We start from the raw sequence: 22,304 nt of genomic DNA, 5'->3' as shown, positions 1-22,304 counted from the left end.
AAGTCAATTATAATCTATAAATATAAATACGAATATAATAACAGATATATGAAAGAATACATACAAATTATAATTAAATACTTACACATATATCAAATACAGATATATATACGTATACATATATACAGATGTATAAATACATACATACATATATATATATATATATATATATATATATATATATATATATATATATATATATATATATATATATATATATATATATATATATATATATATATATATATATATATATATATATATATATATATATATATATATATATATATGTGTGTGTGTGTGTGTGTGTGTGTGTGTGTACACACACCATATGCTAACACAGAATGTTGTAATCAGTTTCCATCATTTTCATGATGTATGTAATTGATTCATGACTTAAAAATTATACCAATCAAAGGATAAAACACAAGCAAAATTACAAAATTAGTTTACCATCCTTTTCCCCTTTAAACTTTCTATTATTTTTGGTACCTGAGGTATGAATTATGTCGACCCTTTATCATTCACAAACAAATATATAGATTACAAGCAACTTTAAAGATACACTAGTACCATTATTCGATTATTTTTTTTATGCTACTAACTTCTGTTTGCTAACTAATCACCAAACACCACAAACTCAATCTTCTTATTCTTCCTCTCAAACCCGAAGCCATCACCTTCACTCTAACTCACACGCCATCATAACGAGCCACAATTGTTGTACCACAATTAATCTTCGTGATCACCAAGGACCATCACCATAGAAACACAACAAAAACCCATGAAAAACCCAATAAAGAAAACCATTGTTGCTACTACTCATTATCTTTATAACCCACGAAGAAACTACTGCAAATTCCTTTCGAATCATGTTTCTAGTTCACTTGAAGAACCCACCTGCTAAACGAATTTACTTGTTTCTGCTTTACGGCCACGAACACTATCATCATCATCTCAACCCGAAACACCCCACCAAACTACTATGTTGCTGCTTCCCTTCGTTACTATTATTCATTCCCGATTAGTTTTGTTTTATGGATGAACAAAACCTCTCAAAACCAAAACCATCAAACTACCGATGCATTCATTTGTGTGATTGTTATTATAATAAAGTTGATGGTAATTGGAAACATGTAAATTTAATACATGATTAAAGTGATGTGTCGGCCCACACCAATTTTCACAAAAAAAAAAAAAAAGGATACTGCAACTACAATCGACATATTGTCTTTCACTTTAAATTGGTGGGGTACCGAATAATGGAGGGACCATAATCAAATCGATTGCCTACAAGAAACCCGCGTGTTTTACAGTTCACAGGTGTAGTTTTATTAATATTATTTTTTTTATCCGCTAGTGAATGAAACTTTTAATATATTGTTGGATATAATAAAACTTTCGGTCTGCCATTAGTTAAAGTAACAACAACTCTACGATTCTTTTTAAACAAATTATATCGATACATGATACATATATGTAATCAACTAAATATAAAATTATGGAATCAATTAAATAAATAAAAAATAGTCAAAACCAATTAATCAAAAGTTTATAACCGCTACTAATAAGAAATGATTTTTATAAAAAAAATAGTAACGAATTGTTGATGGAAGGAAAATGATGATGATACGTGTCCTATGCAGGGCCCCTCAGTTGGTGAGTGTCGACTTTGAATTTGGTAAAATTGAGAGCAACTTTGATCTCCCTGCATTTTTAAATTTAGTACACTTTTCAAAAAGTTATAATTTTGTATTCAACTACTTTGTGTATATTCAGGAAATTAGTATTTGTTCATACTGAGGACCGATTAAATTAAAAACTTAAATGTACTAATAAGCTTATGTTATGCTTCTTCTTATAAGCATGCTATGCTGATTTTGTAATCCGAGATATGAATTTGAAGTTATATTAAATGAAAATGATCTATAATATGATGGATGATCATGTGATCATCATCGTTCATTTATTGAACTTTATATAGAAAGAAAAAAGGGGCCAAGTACTGCCTACAAACCTAAGCATAGTGATGGTATAATCAATTATTTCCATTATTAATGTTATTATTATTATTATTATTATTATTATTATTATTATTATTATTATTATTATTATTATTATTATTATTATATTATTATCATGTATATCAAAATTAACATTTTTATTAAAATTATCATTAAGATTATTATTATTAGCAATATTATTATTGTTATTATCATTATTATTATTACTTTTATATTAACAATATTATTATTAAAAAAATATATTTTCTATATAAAAGTATTACAACTACCATAAATATTACATAAAATTATATATAAGAATATTAATCTTAATCTTAATACATAATAAAATATATATAAACTTGTTCGATTACGATTATATGTTTTAATATATATAATTGATATAGGTTCGTGAATCCGAGGCCAACCCTGCATTGTCCAATAACGTCATATGTATTTTTACTACAAAATACAGTAGGGTGAGTTCATTTGCTCCCTTTTACTCTTTACATTTTTGGGACTGGGAATACATGCGCTATTATTATAACTGCTTTATTAAATGCTTTTGAAATATATTTTGAACTGCGAATACATGAATTGCTTTTATAAATGTTTGACGAGATAGACATAAGCAAAACATTCCTCGAATGGATTATTATGCAGACAGAAGTTCTGCGGATTATTATTGAATTATGTGGACATGATAATTGTCACGATTGAATTATGTGGATATGATAATTGCCACGATTGAATTATGTGGACATGATAATTTCCACCATTGAATTATGTGGACATGATAATTGCCACCAATTGAAGTGAATGTTATGTATCGAGAGAATGATTTTATACACAGGCTATGTGTATATTATTTTTGTGCACAAGATATGTGTACGGTTACTAAGATTTATGAAAAATGATTTCGTACACAAGAAAGGTGTACTGTATTTAAAAGATATCGCATGTATATTACAGGTGGGTATAGGACTCGGGCCCATTTGTACCATGCAGGATTTAAACCTTGTGGTCTATCAAAATGATGAATTTTATTGTTTTATGATAAACCTATGAACTCACCAACCTTTTGGTTGACACTTTAAAGCATGTTTATTCTCAGGTATGAAAGAAATCTTCCGCTGTGCATTTGCTCATATTACATGGAGTCGTTTATGGCATATAGAGGTCAGAACCTCGCAATGGGACCAACTGTTGAAGACTTCGTCCAGATGGATTAGGACGGGGCATTTAAGTAATCACGCATACAATACTATCAAACACTTACAAATAACATTGCAAAGCATTTAATGCATTAAAAGTCCATTTTACTTCTATCAAACCCTAATTCAAAATCACAAATTTAACAATTATGATTATGAAGCTTTTCCTTGTCAACCTACATACCAAATTGAAGCTAGTGATGCTAGTAACACTTCTAATCATTTATCATTTAATACATATGACGACATTGAACAATGCAGGGTTGGCCTCAGATTCACGAACCTATATCATTTGTATATTTATTAATATACATAGTTGTAATCGAACAAATATATATAAATTTATTGATTGTATCCTTTTTATATTAATAATATATATGTTTCTTATGTTCATTTTGTTATATAAAAATATTAATCTTGTTATGTTATATGTACTAAATAAATTTTAATGTATATATATATTATTTGTATATTAATAATGATAGTAGTCAAAATAATATTAATATTGGTAAAAATGATAATAATTATGATACTTAATATTACTAATAAGATAATAATGTTAATAATTCTATTACTGATAATAATAATGATATTAATAATTATAATTGTAAAAATATAAAAAAAATTTAATGATGGTTATGATATTGATTTTAGTAATTACATAATAATAATATTCATGTTAATACCCATAATAATACTTGTGTTATCATTAACAATTCTATTATTTATATAAAAAAATACTAATACTAATATTTACGAAAATGATAATAAAATTAATAATAAGTGGTAACTAATTCTTATTTTAGTGATGATAATAATAATAATAATAATAATAATAATAATAATAATAATAATAATAATAATAATAATAATAATAATAATAATAATAATAATAATAATAATAATAATAATAATAATAATAAGTTTAATACTTGTACTAATAACAATAACAATCATTAATAATAATAACATCAGTAATACTTATAATACTTATAATAATAATGATAATAATAATTACAATTGTGATGATACTACTAACATTAATAATAGATATATTATATTTCATTATGATAGTAATATTAAAACTAACAATACTTAATATTAATACTTAGGGATAATATCACTAATAATAATACTAAATATATTCTATTGTTAGTAAAAATAATAATAATGGTAATAATACTAGTAACTATATTTCTAATAATAATAACATTAACAATCTTAATAATGACAATAATAATAATAATAATAATAATAATAATAATAATAATAATAATAATAATAATAATAATAATAATAATAATAATAATAATAATAATAATAATAATAATAATAATAATAATAATAATAATAATAATAATAATAATAATAATAATAAGAAAAAAAAATAAGGGCTACCTCATATCAACCGTAAAAAAAACTATGCCACAAGACAAGCTTGAACTCGTGACCTCTCGAACACCCAAACACACCTTAACCAACTAAGTTGATGCTAATTTTCTGATTAAAACCCACACAAAATTTTATTTAACCATTATAACTTCTGTTTCCTTTTTCTTCTTCTTCTTTGAAAATTGAATCGACCAGATATCAAAACCAATTATCAATGAGTTAATTTATTAGTTTTATGATTTAAAGTATAAACAGAAATGATTAGAGTTTAATTAAATTAATTAAAACAAAAAAAATAAAAAAAATAAAATTCTGTAACAGTTCGTTCAAGCTTTTCAAGAACACAATATCAATTTCGAAAATTTAGGAAGTTTTAGACAATGAATCCTAAATGAAAAAGGTTGCAGATCCTCCTTATAAACTATTTGAATTATCATTTCAACTTAAAACACTAAAACGGATTCAAATTTTGTGATGAACAATTTGTTTGACTTTTAGAAAATTACCTTTGACTTCAAATTCGAATTGGTTATGAAAAATTAAGATTTGAAGCTTTTCAGATAGTTTGGACATATGATTTACAACAATTCTGCACTTTTAACTTTTGAAATTCATTGAGAAATCGAGCTATTTGAAAAATGGAACCAAGAACAGGGTTCACGTCTGTTTCACTAGTTCTTTTAATTAAATTTGACCAAATAAAAGCTATTAAGAGTTTTTGGGAATTGGTAGTTGATAATGTGCGTTGTTATGATTTCGTTTACAGCAGGATTTAATCGAGTTTTATATCAAAACTCCTCGACAACAAGAATAATTCAGAGAAAAAAATAATTAAACAAATAAAAGGTGAATCGTGACATTCAACAGATTTTGGCTGTTTCTAAGGATTTGAAATCGACGTTCAACTGATTAGGGACAGAAACAAAGTTTTACTACAGATTGAGAAAGACACCCGACTAAATTCGTACGAGTATTTTGATTTTATATATATATAATATATAATTGATATTAATAATTATTAAACATAATTATCTAAATAATAATAATAATACTTTTAATAACTTTAGTAAAATTTATAATATTAACATTTATAAAATTATACTATTAATTTTAATAATAATGATAATGATAAAGATAATAAGAGTCATGAAAATGATCATTTTAAATGAAAATAATAACAAAAATAATAATTATTATAATAACAAAAATAATGATTTTTAATGATAATAGTAATAATAATTATAAAAATAATATTAACAAATTATATGTACCAACTTTATATCTATATATTATATATTGAGAATAATAACATTAATGCTAATATTATTACTAGTATTAATAATAATAATGAAAGTGATATAACTTTAATATTTTAACTTGTGCTTAAATATTATATAATAACATTCCTAATACTGATATTAATATTAATAGTTATATTAATAATAATAATATTAACATAATAACCATATTTTAACTTGTATTCACTTTTGGTATATCAATATTACAATTTATCAATTATGTAATGTATTATAATTGTATACAATATATATTTGAATATTTCCACATTTTATATATATCATAATATTAATATATACATATAATAATAATAATCATGTATAGAAATCATATATTTATATATAGATTCATTGTAATACTACATTTTATTTTACACCATTAATTCTAGCAATTACAATTTATAATAATTCATATTATTATATACATATATGTACATACATATATATTTAAATATATGCAACTCTATTTACAATTAATTGTTCGTGAATCATCGAGCACAGTCAAAGGGTAATTGCATAAATGAAAACACTTCAAAATACTTGAGATTTAACATTACAGACTTTGCTTATCGTGTCGATTTCATATACAGCTTAAGTTTAAATTTGGTCGGAAATTCCTGAGTCGTCACAATATGTGTTTATAATTATATTTATATATGTATATATCCTTATTTGTATCTCTAAATATATATGTATTTTTTGCTTAGGCTTATACAATTAATTATAATCTGTCTATATTTCAATATTCATGTATCTGTATTTATATCCAAATTTGTATATCTCTTTTACTTATATAATTGTATTTATAAATTATAATTTATCTTGTTAATAAATATGACTATAATAATATTACTCTTAATATTATAAATAATAGTAATACTAATGATAATAATTCCTATAATACTTTATAGGTATAATGATAATAATTTTGATACAAATAATAACAATAATAATCATAATACTAACAATAATAACTTTTAATCATGATAACTTATGCATATCAAATTCTATATATTTTATATAGTAATATTAATAATACAAATATTAACATTTATAATGAAAGTAAGGTTAGTAATATAACTTTTATATTTTAACTTGTACTTAGTCTTTATTATTAATACGATATAATAACATATATAGAATATTTAATATTTATGCATTTTATATATATTATAATATACATACAACATTAATTATGTATAGATTCACACATATATATATATATATATATAGCTATTTATTTTAATAGCAACTTCATTATTTTATATACTACTTTACATATTCAACTCAATTGATTAATTTGTATTTTATTTTACATATTAAATCTTAAGATTTAAATTATACATTTTTTTATTTCAAATTATTATATACAATTACATTTATATATATATATATATATATATATATATATATATATATATATATATATATATATATATATATATATATATATATATATATATATATACATGTTTATTTACAAACAATCGTTCGTGAATCGTCGGGAATGGTCCAAAGGTAAATGGTTACATGAAATTAGTTTTTAAATTTTTAATATTCAACAATACAGACTTTGCTTATCGTGTCGAAATCATATAAAAATTAAGTTTAAATTTGGTCAAAAATTTCCTGGTCGTCACAATACCTAACCGTTAAAGAAATTTTGTCCCAAAATTTGAGTGGAGTTGTCATATTTAACTATAAGCAAGTTTTTATGACGAATATGAGTTGATAACAAGAGTTTTATCATTATAGGGTAATATAGATAAAAACAATTCGATTATTTGAAGCGTACGAGTGAAGCTGTCACAAAAGATTGAGATAGAGATTTAACTTTTGATGTAGTCACGGTGGATTTTCGGAATTCAAGGGATTTAGAGGAAATCTTCGTAATATGATTTAGTTCTTCGATAATTAAGGATATTAGGATCTTCTGTGATTAAATGCAATAATCTGTCTCGATTATTTTGTCTGAAATTTTACTATAAATCCATCCTCTTCATTTCCTTTATATTTTGGAGTTCCATCCTTTTGTTTTCTCTTCCCGACTTTAAGTCAAAAGAATAATGGTCCAGAATTCATAGGTATGAAGTTTCGAATGAACATGACTAATGTTCTAAAAGAGAGATCGTAATAGCACGATCTTCATTGGTTAAATTACCAGGATTCCAGAGAAAAGATAGAACTATCAGGAAGATATGTTCTCGATATGTTTAGATATTTGATAGAATGTAAGAGTCGTGTAACATGGCACATGATGACGTTATATTCTGTGAATCATCACGTTCCATTTAGAAACTCATCATGACTTACTGTAATATAATCACGTTGATCAAGTGTCATTATATTATACTAACTCATGCATCAATTTCCAACACTACTTCAAAATCATTCATAATTTAAATTCGAAGGTTTACAGAATATAGAAACTAAAACAGTTTTCTTTTATGATATAACACAGATAGCGCAAAGAGATAATTAATATCGGACGAAAATATTTATGAAGATATCTTCAGAAATATTGAGGATATTTATAATGAAAGATACAATAATATCTTATAGTTCTACAATCAAAATGTGATGAAGAAATTCATTCACGATGATTTAGAGCGATTAAAGAATAAGGTATTCGCTAAAGATTTCATCAGAATCAGAATCATCAGGATTCTTTGAAGGCAGGTTTAGACTTTGTGATTTGTCCATACCCTCCTTCATGGTTTGCTCAATTCGTTTTTCAGTATCAAAACTTTTGAGCTTTTTCAACACTCCATTCTTTATCATCAAACTTTTGACTGTAAAGGCAGTCTTCAGTTTTCGCTGCTTCATCAGCTTTTTCAGAATTTGGAGATCTAATTCGTAAGCTAGAGTTCTTTTCAGAAATTCAGAGATTCCGAATTGAAATTCATCAGTCCAGAAGATATACGTTATATATAGATGTGTAACTATTGACGTAGGAACGCTGCGACATTTGAGAATTAATGATTAATGCTTCTCGGTATTTGGTATGACAACTATCATTACAAGATGCAGATGAGTAGGTGATTGGGTTTTAATGAATATAATAACTTTTCAGAAAGTCAAAGATCAATGAAGTTATGGTAAGTTTATTGCTATTGTGGTGGAATATAAACGGTTCTCCGGTAACGATGATGAAGAGGTAATCTATATAATAAGGATTATTCAAATGAAAAATTGAAGCTGATTTGCTGGAGCTGTGACAAAATTGGCTAATTTGAAAAAGAATTGCAATGTTATTTTCGGTAATAATAATGCCAAAGGAGATAGTACATATACGTGTTAAACGTTTACTCAGGTTCCGAGTGTTTCAGGTGTATAACTATATGCATCAATCTTTTTTTCCGTAGATGAAGTGCGGTTGGTTCATCCTCTCGATTGAGGTGTTTTCAAGAATCAAGAAAAGTTTGAACACAGATTGTAATCGTCAAGATACAAATGAGGTTTAAGATGAAATCAAGTGGTAAATGTGAAGAAATGTTTAGTTTCATATGTTATAATCAATATTTTAATTCATTTTAATTGTCCAATGTTATTAGTTCACATTCGATAGTCCACAGTTAACAGTTCAATAATTCATATATAGTTTAATATATAATATTCGAATTAATTAATACGTATCGTGACCCGTATACATGTCTCAGACTCGATCATAACTCAAAGTATATATATTATTGTAGAATCAACTTCAACCTTGTATAGCTAACTCGATCATTACTGCATATAGAGTGTCTATGGTTATTCCAAATAATATATATAGATGCGTCGATATGATATGTCAAAACTTTGTATACGTGTCCCGATATTTAAAGTGCTTAAAATAAATAACAGAAATTAAATGACGATAAATAAAATTGTGAGAATATAAATTGCGATAAATAAATTGAGATAAATAAAATGTAATCAGTTAGCTAGGAACAGTTAGCGTGGATTCTTAACAAAAATTTTCTCATAGTTAATTTGTTTGTTTCTAACAAATTTTATTTTGTCCAATGTTTTCTTCATTATGCCACTTGTTGGATTCTGATAGGTCAAAATCCAAATATGAAATTGAATGAAAATGGTTATTCTGTGATGAACGGATTCATACTTATGTGGTTGTAAGTAGGATAGTATATGACTATTGAATCAGATTCGAAGAATGTACAGTGTAACTTATTAATGTGAAATCTAAATATTTCTAGAGTATTACCTACCCGTTAAAATATTTTCACCATTAACAGTTGTACAAAAGAATTTTTAATTACAATCTTTATGAAAATATACTTATATATATATATTTTCTTCAGATGTAATATAGATTTAATGAGCTAATATGATATTAAACTCATTTGATTTACCGTTAGAACATTAATATATAATCTCTAAAATATTAGAGATTACATAATCATCATGAAGAATGAAGATAACCGATGTAGAACAAAATGTAGAACGAAAATTATGCTCGAGGTATATATTGCGATGTTGAGGCATGTGATGTTGAAACTTGGGTTGTTGGTGGTACTGTTGGTGCCGGTGGTGTTGTTGAAGCTGGTATATTTTTCACCACGTTTTTCCAAATTGATTACTCGGGCGCGAAGCTCGTTGACTTCTTCCATTATTTCGGGATGATTATCGGTCGGGACGAGCGGATGAATAAGGTTTAGAATTTTAGATAGAATATAATCGTGGTGAGATATTCGGGAAATGAGGGTGAAAATTGTTTTTCGGACTGGTTCGCTGATAAGTGCTTCAGGTTCATCGCCAAGAGGTAAATTCGGTTGGTGAAAAGGATCGCCTTTTTCGCGTCTCCATTGAGTAAGTCGACTACGAACTCATCAGATGAATTGATGATGGCTGATTGGTGGATCCATTCCGGTTACATTACTTCCGGAGTTCGAATAGAAATCCATATCGGAATAGCTGTCAGAATCCGAGGGACTCGAACTGGTTGAAGGATCCATCTCGTACGATCAGATAGAGGATTTTCGATATGAATTATATTATAGGATGTAGATTATTATCCTGCAATAGATAATTTACATATGCATATATAATACTAAAATCCCATAAGTTACGGAGGAATATACGGAATCTGTCAGGAAAAGTCTATAGTAACAAATACGCTCAGATATGAATTTTGTCTATACACTATCGATGCACTAAATGCAGTAAGACGTGTCTAGACTTAAGATGATAAGCAAGTGATTCCCTAAGAATGATAAGCAGATAATTTTCGACATGAAATGATAAGCAAAACTTTTGACATGCAGACACGGTCGAAGTCCAGACCCACTAATGCATCTAAACAACTATCAGTTAGACACACTAATGCAAGACCTGGTTCACTAAGACCACCATTCTGATACCACATGTAGTGACCCGTCATAATCCATTTGAACGAATACATTACATTTGGTTACATCGTGAGGTACTTGACCTCTATATGATACATTTTACAAACATTGCATTCGTTTTTAATAGACAAACATTCATTTCTTTAAAAATTGGCGGCATGCATACCATTTCATAATATATACAACTATAATTGACTTAATAATAATCTTGATGAACTCGACGACTCGAATGCAACGTCTTTTGAAATGTGTCATGAATGACTCCAAGTAATATCCTTAAAATGAGCTAATGCACAGCGGAAGATTTCTTTCATACCTGAGAATAAACATGTTTTCAAGTGTCAACCAAAAGGTTGATGAGTTCATAGGTTTTTCATAAAACAATAAAATTCATCATTTTTATAGACCACAAGATTTAAATACAGTACACCTATCTCGTGTACGAAACCATCTTCATAAATCTTAGTAACCGTACACATATCTCGTGTACAAAAATATCATACATATAACATGTGTATAAAATCATTCTCTCGATACATAACATTCACTTTTCATTCATTGCTTGGCTTGGTAACCGACCTTAACATATAATGCGCATCAATAATATTCCCAAAAATAGAACATCCCGTCTGTATAATATATAAACTTCGAAGTATTAAACACCACGCCCACTAGCTCTTCCGTCTAGTGAACATTCTGGGTGGGGGTGTTGATAATGGTAAAAACGAACATATATTTCATAGCATTATCCCTCAAGAAAGACATGCTTTTAGTTGCAATTGTTCTATTTACAAGTGATATTCGTTTAAAAAATAAAAGGTGAAGACAAAAGACAGATTCGACGAATTGAAGACGCAAATGACCAAAAAGCTCAAAAGTACAAAATACAATCAAAGAGGTTCCAATTATTGATAAGAAACGTCTCGAAATTACAAGAGTACAAGATTCAAAACGCAAAGTACAAGATATTAAATTGTACGCAAGGACGTTCGAAAATCCGGAACTGGGACATGAGTCAACTCTCAACGCTCGACGCAACGGACCGAAAGTTACAAATTAATTATGTATATAAATATAATATAATATATAATTAATTATATAAATTATATATTTATATTATTAAAATCCGTCGGCAAGTAAAGATCCAAATTGGAGTGAGCTGGAAATTCAAACTCCGCGACTCGCGGAGTTTGAAGGGGAAATTGACCGCGACTCGCGGAGCCCCAAATTTCAGTGTGGGCCTATAAAAGGCAACGCATTTTTCTGAATCCATACATCTTTTTCTCTTCACTCATACGTAAACTTATATATATATATATATATATATTTATATTTTAATTTTAATTTTAATTTTAATCCTAATAATAAGGGTATGTTAGCGCATATTGTAAGGGTGTAAGTCGAAATTCTGTCCGTGTAACGCTACGCTATTTTTAATCATTGTAAGTTATGTTCAACCTTTTTAATTTAATGTCTCGTAGCTAAGTTATTATTATGCTTATTTAAAACAAAGTAATCATGATGTTGGGCTAATTACTAAAATTGGGTAATTAGGCTTTGTACCATAATTGGGGTTTGGACAAAAGAACGACACTTGTGGAAATTAGACTATGGGCTATTAATGGGCTTTATATTTGTTTAACTAAATGATAGTTTGTTAATTTTAATATAAAGATTTACAATTGGACGTCCCTATAAATAACCATATACACTCGATCGGACACGATGGGCGGGATATTTATATGTACGAATAATCGTTCATTTAACCGAACACGGGAATGGATTAATAGTCACTAGAATTATTAAAACAGGGGTGAAACTATGTACAAGGACACTTGGCATAATTGATAACAAAGTATTAAAACCTTGGGTTACACGTAGTCGATATCCTGGTGTAATTATTAAACAAAGTATTAAGGCCTTGTTACAGTTTAAGTCCCCAAATAGTTGGAATATTTGACTTCGGATATAAGGATAATTTGACGAGGATACTTGTAGTGACCCGAACTTTTCCATGTTTATATATATTAATTGAGATTGATGTTTACATGATTAAATGTTTCCAACATGTTAAGCAATCAAACTTGTTAAGACTTGATTAATTGAAATAGGTTTCATATAGACAATTGACCACCCAAGTTGACCGGTGATTCACGAACGTTAAAACTTGTAAAAAACTATATGATGACATATATATGGTTATATATATAGTTAACATGATATTATGATAAGTAAACATATCATTAATTATATTAACAATGAACTACATATGTAAAAACAAGACTACTAACTTAATGATTTTGAAACGAGACATATATGTAACGTTTATCGTTGTAACGACATTTAATGTATATATATCATATTAAGAGATATTCGTACATCATAATATCATGATAATATAATAATTTAAAATCTCTTTTGATATTATAAACATTGGGTTAACAACATTTAACAAGATCGTTAACCTAAAGGTTTCAAAACAACACTTACATGTAACGACTAACGATGACTTAACGACTCAGTTAAAAGGTATATACATGTAGTGTTTTAATATGTATTTATACACTTTTGAAAGACTTCAATACACTTATCAAAATACTTCTACTTAACAAAAATGCTTACAATTACATTCTCGTTCAGTTTCATCAACAATTCTACTCGTATGCACCCGTATTCGTACTCGTACAATACACAGCTTTTAGATGTATGTACTATTAGTATATACACTCCAATGATCAGCTCTTAGCAGCCCATGTGAGTCACCTAACACATGTGGGAACCATCATTTGGCAACTAGCATGAAATATCTCATAAGATTACAAAAATATGAGTAATCATTCATGACTTATTTACATGAAAACAAAATTACATATCCTTTATATCTAATCCATACACCAACGACCAAAAACACCTACAAACACTTTCATTCTTCAATTTTCTTCATCTAATTGAACTCTCTCAAGTTCTATCTTCAAGTTCTAAGTGTTCTTCATAAATTCCAAAAGTTCTAGTTTCATAAAATCAAGAATACTTTCAAGTTTGCTAGCTCACTTCCAATCTTGTAAGGTGATCATCCAACCTCAAGAAATCTTTGTTTCTTACAGTAGGTTATCATTCTAATACAAGGTAATAATCATATTCAAACTTTGGTTCAATTTCTATAACTATAACAATCTTATTTCAAGTGATGATCTTACTTGAACTTGTTTTCGTGTCATGATTTTGCTTCAAGAACTTTGAGCCATCCAAGGATCCATTGAAGCTAGATCCATTTTTCTCTTTTCCAGTAGGTTCATCCAAGGAACTTAAGGTAGTAATGATGTTCATAACATCATTCGATTCATACATGTAAAGCTATCTTATTCGAAGGTTTAAACTTGTAATCACTAGAACATAGTTTAGTTAATTCTAAACTTGTTCGCAAACAAAAGTTAATCCTTCTAACTTGACTTTTAAAATCAACTAAACACATGTTCTATATCTATATGATATGCTAACTTAATGATTTAAAACCTGGAAACACGAAAAACACCGTAAAACCGGATTTACGCCGTCGTAGTAACACCGCGGGCTGTTTTGGGTTAGTTAATTAAAAACTATGATAAACTTTGATTTAAAAGTTGTTATTCTGAGAAAATGATTTTTATTATGAACATGAAACTATATCCAAAAATTATGGTTAAACTCAAAGTGGAAGTATGTTTTCTAAAATGGTCATCTAGACGTCGTTCTTTCGACTGAAATGACTACCTTTACAAAAACGACTTGTAACTTATTTTTCTGACTAGAAACCTATACTTTTTTTGTTTAGATTCATAAAATAGAGTTCAATATGAAACCATAGCAATTTGATTCACTCAAAACGGATTTAAAATGAAGAAGTTATGGGTAAAACAAGATTGGATAATTTTTCTCATTTTAGCTACGTGAAAATTGGTAACAAATCTATTCCAACCATAACTTAATCAACTTGTATTATATATTATGTAATCTTGAGATACCATAGACACGTATACAATGTTTCGACCTATCATGTCGACACATCTATATATATTTCGGAACAACCATAGACACTCTATATGTGAATGTTGGAGTTAGCTATACAGGGTTGAGGTTGATTCCAAAATATATATAGTTTGAGTTGTGATCAATACTGAGATACGTATACACTGGGTCGTGGATTGATTCAAGATAATATTTATCGATTTATTTCTGTACATCTAACTGTGGACAACTAGTTGTAGGTTACTAACGAGGACAGCTGACTTAATAAACTTAAAACATCAAAATATATTAAAAGTGTTGTAAATATATTTTGAACATACTTTGATATATATGTATATATTGTTATAGGTTCGTGAATCAACCAGTGGCCAAGTCTTACTTCCCGACGAAGTAAAAATCTGTGAAAGTGAGTTATAGTCCCACTTTTAAAATCTAATATTTTTGGGATGAGAATACATGCAGGTTTTATAAATGATTTACAAAATAGACACAAGTACGTGAAACTACATTCTATGGTTGAATTATCAAAATCGAATATGCCCCTTTTTATTAAGTCTGGTAATCTAAGAATTAGGGAACAGACACCCTAATTGACGCGAATCCTAAAGATAGATCTATTGGGCCTAACAAACCCCATCCAAAGTACCGGATGCTTTAGTACTTCGAAATTTATATCATATCCGAAGGGTGTCCCGGAATGATGGGGATATTCTTATATATGCATCTTGTTATTGTCGGTTACCAGGTGTTCACCATATGAATGATTTTTATCTCTATGTATGGGATGTGTATTGAAATATGAAATCTTGTGGTCTATTGTTACGATTTGATATATATAGGTTAAACCTATAACTCACCAACATTTTTGTTGACGTTTTAAGCATGTTTATTCTCAGGTGATTATTAAGAACTTCCGCTGTCGCATACTTAAATAAGGACAAGATTTGGAGTCCATGCTTGTATGATATTGTGTAAAAACTGCATTCAAGAAACTTATTTTGTTGTAACATATTTGTATTGTAAACCATTATGTAATGGTCGTGTGTAAACAGGATATTTTAGATTATCATTATTTGATAATCTACGTAAAGCTTTTTAAACCTTTATTGATGAAATAAAGGTTATGGTTTGTTTAAAAATGAATGCAGTCTTTGAAAAACGTCTCATATAGAGGTCAAAACCTCGCAACGAAATCAATTAATATGGAACGTTTTTAATCAATAAGAACGGGACATTTCAGTTGGTATCCGAGCGTTGGTCTTAGAGAACCAGAAAATTTGCATTAGTGTGTCTTATCGAGTTTGTTAGGATGCATTAGTGAGTCTGGACTTCGACCGTGTTTTCTTTAAAAATGATTGCTTAACATTTTTGTTGGAAACTATATATTTTTAACATATGAATATTATGTGATATATTAATCTCTTAACGTGTTTGATATTATGTGATAGATGTCTACCTCTAGAACAAGTCCCATTGACTCACCTAATAATAATGAAGAGTCAAATGTAAATTGGAATGATTTGTGGACTGATTCACAAGTTCCCGAAGAGGAACCGGAAGAAGAGTCGGAACCGGAAGAAGAATCGGAACCGGAAGAAGAATCGGAACCGGATGAAGAAATAGAACCGGTGGGGGAAATAATAAAACGGTTAAGTAAAAGAAAATCCTCAACCAACCGACCAAAGTTAATTATGGTCAATGGTGTTTCCGCCAAGGAAGCAAAATATTGGGAGGATTACCAATTCTCCGATGAATCGGATTCCGACGAGAATTCCGATGATGTTATAGAAATTACCCCAACTGAATTTAAAAAGGCAAAAGAAAATAATAAGGTAAAGGGCATAAAAATAGAGAAATCTAATTCCAACCCCGATGAACTTTATATGTATCGTCAACCCCCGAAGTCCTTAAGTTGTAACAATGACCCGGGAACCTCTAAACCACCAGGTTTTTCTAAACCAATGTGGACAACGACGGCTCGTATTAGGGGAACATCATATATCCCTAGAAACTTGGCAAAACGAACCAAAACCGAAGAAGAAGAAACGAGCGAGTCAGAATAAGATAGTTGTATTTGTGTGGTGTAATATATGGAATATAGTGTTCTTATGCTTTATGATATATGTAAAAATTGCTTGTATTAATAAGTATTTTTTTTATGAATCTAACTCTTGTCTATTTTACAGTTTAAAAACACAAAATGGATAGACAACCCAATATTTTAAGAGACCTACCCGGAGACATGATTGATGAAATCTTGTCTAGAGTCGGCCAGAATTCTTCGGCACAACTATTTAAGGCGAGATCAGTTTGTAAGACATTCGAAGAACGTTCCAAGAATGTCTTGGTTTATAAGAGACTTTCGTTTGAAAGATGGGGGATATCACATTGGGAAACCCATAAGTTACGATGTGTTTACTTTGACGCATATATTGCGGGGAACCCAAATGCTATTTTACGCAACGGGTTAAGAAATTATTTTGACTCAATATATCCGAATATTGGACTTCGTGATTTAGAAAAAGCGGCTAACATGCAACATAAAGAAGCATGTTATGCTTACGGATTAGTAATGTTCGCTTCTCACCAAAGTGAGAACAAGAACATCGGGCTACAACTATTAAACAAAACGTTTCCACAAGTGACGGAGTCGGTAATTGGGGTAAGAAATGAGGTTTTTAGATTATTACGGGACTGTTGGACATTACGTAACCCTCGTCCCTTTGATGACATTACAACACGCTGTCTTATCAACGGCCATAACGGTTATGTTGCACAAGACCAAGGATGGGAAGTAGTCCTAGTAAAACCAGAATGCATGACTTGTTTCTGGACGTATGAATTACGTGTCTTTATTGCCTTTGCTGAACGACTTGTGTACTAGCTAGAATTGTCTTCACAACTATCTTGTATCAAAGTTATTGTGTGCTATATTTCATGCTTTATGTAAAATAAGCGGTATTGTAAGTTTGTAAAATATTGTATAAAAGTTTGAACGCGAAATATTATTATAATCAGTTTTTCATATAGAATTGTAGTAGTTGAATTGTATATTAGCTACTAAGTATGAACTTAACGGGTAGGTACTACCCGAATTTAAACTTATAAAATGCTAATATGAAGAAAAAGCTTTTATAAATGAGTTCATATTATGCTACGAAATACTATTAACTACTCTTAATATTCTGTATGATTAACTTGTTCCATTTAACTATTTTGAAGGAAATGGCACCGACTACTCGACACACCGTGAATATGAATGAAGAGGAATTCCGTACTTTTCTAGCTTCAAACATAGCCGCAGTACAGGCTGCGCTACATACCAACAATAACCTTGGATCTAGCAGTACAGGAAATCGTGTAGGATGCACCTACAAAGAATTCACTGCCTGCAAACCTTTGGAATTTGATGGAACCGAAGGACCGATCGGATTGAAACGGTGGACCGAGAAGGTTGAATCGGTGTTTGCCATAAGTAAGTGTACTGAAGAGGACAAAGTGAAGTACGCTACGCATACCTTCACAGGTTCTGCGTTAACATGGTGGAATACCTATCTAGAGCAAGTGGGACAAGATGATGCGTACGCACTACCGTGGTCAGCATTCAAGCACTTGATGAACGAGAAGTACCGTCCCAGAACCGAGGTCAATAAGCTCAAGACAGAACTTAGAGGGTTACGAACCCAAGGATTTGATATTACCACGTACGAAAGACGATTCACAGAATTGTGCCTATTGTGTCCGGGAGCATTCGAAGATGAGGAAGAGAAGATCGACGCGTTTGTGAAAGGATTACCGGAAAGAATCCAAGAAGATATAAGTTCACACGAGCCTGCCTCCATACAACAGGCATGTAGAATGGCTCACAAACTAGTGAACCAGATTGAAGAAAGAATTAAAGAACAGACTGCTGAAGAGGCCAATGTGAAGCAAGTCAAAAGAAAGTGGGAGGAAAACGGTGATAAGAATCACCAATACAACAACAACAGCAATTACAACAATAATCGCAACAATTATCCCAACAATCGCAACATCAATCGCAACTACAACAAACGGCCCAACAACAACAACAATAACAACAACAACAACAGCAACTACAACAATCATCCCAACAACAATAATAACCGCAACAACAACAACAATCAGAAGCAACTATGCCAAAGGTGTGAAAAGAATCACTCGGGGTTCTGCACCAAATTTTGCAACAAGTGTAAAAGAAATGGTCATAGCGCGGCGAAGTGTGAGGTCTACGGACCAGGGGTTAATAGAACGAAAGGAACAAATGGTGTCGGAACGACTAATGGCGGAGCAAGTAGTGTCGGAGCAAGTTATGCCAATGTAGTTTGTTATAAATGTGGAAAACCAGGCCACATTATTAGAAATTGCCCGAACCAGGAGAACACGAATGGACAAGGCCGTGGAAGAGTTTTCAATATTAATGCGGTAGAGGCACAGGAAGACCCGGAGCTTGTTACGGGTACGTTTCTTATTGACAATAAATCTGCTTACGTTTTATTTGATTCGGGTGCGGATAGAAGCTATATGAGTAGAGATTTTTGTGCTAAATTAAGTTGTCCATTGACGCCTTTGGATAGTAAATTTTTACTCGAATTAGCAAATGGTAAATTAATTTCAGCAGATAATATATGTCGGAATCGAGAAATTAAACTGGTTAGCGAAACATTTAAGATTGACTTGATACCGGTAGAGTTAGGGAGTTTTGATGTGATAATCGGTATGGACTGGTTGAAAGAAGTGAAAGCAGAGATCGTTTGTTACAAAAATTCAATTCGCATTATACGAGAAAAAGGAAAACCCTTAATGGTGTACGGATAAAAGGGCAACACGAAGCTACATCTTATTAGTAATTTGAAGGCACAAAAACTAATAAGAAAAGGTTGCTATGCTGTTCTAGCACACGTCGAGAAAGTACAAACTGAAGAAAAGAGCATCAATGATGTTCCCATTGCAAAAGAATTTCCCGATGTATTTCCGAAAGAATTACCGGGATTACCCCCACATCGATCCGTTGAATTTCAAATAGATCTTGTACCAGGAGCTGCACCAATAGCTCGTGCTCCTTACAGACTCGCACCCAGCGAGATGAAAGAACTGCAAAGCCAATTACAAGAACTTTTAGAGCGTGGTTTCATTCGACCAAGCACATCACCGTGGGGAGCTCCTGTTTTGTTTGTCAAGAAGAAAGATGGTACATTCAGGTTGTGTATCGACTACCGAGAGTTGAACAAACTTACCATCAAGAACCGCTACCCACTACCGAGAATCGACGACTTATTTGATCAACTACAAGGCTCGTCTGTTTATTCAAAGATTGACTTACGTTCCGGGTATCATCAAATGCGGGTGAAAGAAGATGATATTCCAAAGACTGCTTTCAGAACACGTTACGGTCATTACGAGTTTATGGTCATGCCGTTTGGTTTAACTAATGCACCAGCTGTGTTCATGGACCTTATGAACCGAGTGTGTGGACCATACCTTGACAAGTTTGTCATTGTTTTCATTGATGACATACTTATTTACTCAAAGAATGACCAAGAACACGGTGAACATTTGAGAAAGGTGTTAGAAGTATTGAGGAAGGAAGAATTGTACGCTAAGTTTTCAAAGTGTGCATTTTGGTTGGAAGAAGTTCAATTCCTCGGTCACATAGTGAACAAAGAAGGTATTAAGGTGGATCCGGCAAAGATAGAAACTGTTGAAAAGTGGGAAACCCCGAAAACTCCGAAACACATACGCCAGTTTTTAGGACTAGCTGGTTACTACAGAAGGTTCATCCAAGACTTTTCCAGAATAGCAAAACCCTTGACTGCATTAACGCATAAAGGGAAGAAATTTGAATGGAATGATGAACAAGAGAAAGCGTTTCAGTTATTGAAGAAAAAGCTAACTACGGCACCTATATTGTCATTGCCTGAAGGGAATGATGATTTTGTGATTTATTGTGACGCATCAAAGCAAGGTCTCGGTTGTGTATTAATGCAACGAACGAAGGTGATTGCTTATGCGTCTAGACAATTGAAGATTCACGAACAAAATTATACGACGCATGATTTGGAATTAGGCGCGGTTGTTTTTGCATTAAAGACTTGGAGGCACTACTTATATGGGGTCAAAAGTATTATATATACCGACCACAAAAGTCTTCAACACATATTTAATCAGAAACAACTGAATATGAGGCAGCGTAGGTGGATTGAATTATTGAATGATTACGATTTTGAGATTCGTTACCACCCGGGGAAGGCAAATGTGGTAGCCGATGCCTTGAGCAGGAAGGATAGAGAACCCATTCGAGTAAAATCTATGAATATAATGATTCATAATAACATTACTACTCAAATAAAGGAGGCGCAACAAGGAGTTTTAAAAGAGGGAAATTTAAAGGATGAAATACCCAAAGGATCGGAGAAGCATCTTAATATTCGGGAAGACGGAACCCGGTATAGGGCTGAAAGGATTTGGGTACCAAAATTTGGAGATATGAGAGAAATGGTACTTAGAGAAGCTCATAAAACCAGATACTCAATACATCCTGGAACGGGGAAGATGTACAAGGATCTCAAGAAACATTTTTGGTGGCCGGGTATGAAAGCCGATGTTGCTAAATACGTAGGAGAATGTTTGACGTGTTCTAAGGTCAAAGCTGAGCATCAGAAACCATCAGGTCTACTTCAACAACCCGAAATCCCGGAATGGAAATGGGAAAACATTACCATGGATTTCATCACTAAATTGCCAAGGACTGCAAGTGGTTTTGATACTATTTGGGTAATAGTTGATCGTCTCACCAAATCAGCACACTTCCTACCAATAAGAGAAGATGACAAGATGGAGAAGTTAGCACGACTGTATTTGAAGGAAGTCGTCTCTAGACATGGAATACCAATCTCTATTATCTCTGATAGGGATGGCAGATTTATTTCAAGATTCTGGCAGACATTACAGCAAGCATTAGGAACTCGTCTAGACATGAGTACTGCCTATCATCCACAAACTGATGGGCAGAGCGAAAGGACGATA

This window comes from Rutidosis leptorrhynchoides, chromosome 5, assembly GCF_046630445.1.
Source record: "Rutidosis leptorrhynchoides isolate AG116_Rl617_1_P2 chromosome 5, CSIRO_AGI_Rlap_v1, whole genome shotgun sequence".
NCBI lineage: Eukaryota > Viridiplantae > Streptophyta > Magnoliopsida > Asterales > Asteraceae > Rutidosis > Rutidosis leptorrhynchoides.
Note: the sequence above shows the minus strand (reverse complement) of the source record.